This window comes from Bubalus bubalis, chromosome 23 (assembly GCF_019923935.1).
Source record: "Bubalus bubalis isolate 160015118507 breed Murrah chromosome 23, NDDB_SH_1, whole genome shotgun sequence".
Taxonomy (NCBI): Eukaryota; Metazoa; Chordata; class Mammalia; order Artiodactyla; family Bovidae; genus Bubalus; species Bubalus bubalis.
The window spans coordinates 43,232,272-43,234,060 of NC_059179.1; positions in this window are offsets into that span (position 1 = coordinate 43,232,272).

Sequence of the window (1,789 nt, forward strand, 5' to 3'; positions counted from 1 at the left end):
ATGGGGTCAGTTCCCCTACCTGGGACTGCCTGGAGAAGGAGGCGGACGGGGCTGGAAGCAGAGTCCGTCAAGAGCTGGCTCAGTTGCTGAGACCCCGTTGAGGGGATTGTGTGGCCCTGGGTGAGGGAACTCAGCACACGAAGGAGCCTCGCTGACTCCCCAGGCAGTGCTCTTCCGGGCTGTGCAAAGACAAGACCGAGGCAGGCCGCTGTCCCCCGGAGAGAGCCCCAGAGGCTGGGAGGAGCCTGCGAGAGCAGGAGGTCTCGGGGAACCTGTTGGAAAGCACATCCAAGGACAGCGAGGACCAGGGCGTCTTTGTTCCTCTTCCAGGAAGTTCAGGGAACACAGGTCAGGCTGTTCAGGTAAGTGCGTTATGCTTAGAGAAGCAGCAGCATTAGCACCTGTGCAGGAAGTCTCTGGAAAGCTGGAGGTGTGAGCGTGATCTCCTGGATACCACTTAGTCTCATCCACAGCCTCAAAGAAAGGAATCTGAGGCTGTTTGTCCCTGGCTGCTCTGAGATGGAGTGGGAGTTGCTGGGAAAGGAGGTGGAGGTATCTTTTCGGAGGCGGCAGATGGATTCCATGTGGTCCAGTCCTCTCGCCACTGCCCGTGTGAATGATGCTATGGAGGAGAACGGATGTGGAGCAAACAGTGCATCTTGGCTCTTTCCAAGCTTCTCGCATTGATGCCTGCTTAGGTCATTTTTCTTTCAGCCGTGGTCCTGGAGAAGGATGGTGCTGCTAGGAACCCAGGGGTGCTGAGGGTAGGAGAGGCTTGTTCTGGTCATGCAGGTAGGAAGGAGCCGCACAGGTTCGAACCCAGGCGTTGCGGCCCCAGGGCTCCCCGCTCTCCTGCCCACACCAGCGCCAGCACACGGCGATGCAGGGGTGTCTAAGGCAGCTGCCGGGCAGCACTGCTGGACAGGTTATCTGTGTAAGCCCAAGAAGCCAGGACTCATCATGCAGCTGTGGAAGGCTGCCCTTTGGTGAGATTAATCACAAAGTTAGTTCTTTGGCATTTCAGGCTACCTTTCTTCCACCCCCTAACCCAGGCAGCAGAAGAGCAAAAAAGTCAAAAGCTTTTGACTTCTAACAGACTAGGTCTGAGCACAGAATCGTTTGAAACAACATACATCAATGTGCTGGAGAAGACTCTTGAGAGTCCCTAGGACAGCAAGGAGATCACACCAGTCCATCCTAAAGGAAATCAGCCCTGAATATTCATTGGAAGGACTAATGCTGAAGCTGAAGCTCCAGTACTTTGGCCACCTGATGCGAAGAGCTGACTCATTGGAAAAGACCCTGAGGCTAGGAAAGATTGAAGGTGGGAGGAGAAGGGGGAGACACAGGATGAGATGGTTGGATGGCATCACCAATTCAATGGACAGGAACTTGGGCAAACTCCGGGAAATGGTGAGGGACAGGGAAGCCTGGCATGCTGCAGTCCATGGGGTCACAAAGAGCTGGACATGACTGAGCGACTGAACAACAAAGACACATCAACCAAAGCCAGTTTTTCTTATCCTGTGGCTAGATAAGTTCAAGGTGGAAGCGAGAGGGAGGAGAAGGCTTTAACCTGCACAGGAGGGGAGGATAAGTGCACCCTTCTCCAGATTTGGGGACTGAGAACAGAGGGTACCTGCATGTCCCATCCCTGGGATGAGGTTTGGGGAGCTGGTGGGATCCCCTGAACTGCCCTTCACCCATCACTGGGCCGGAGCTGTGAGCAGAAATAGTCCGGCACTGGGTGTCTAGGCAAAGGGAGTTGGAGTGACCCCAGAGCGGTGTG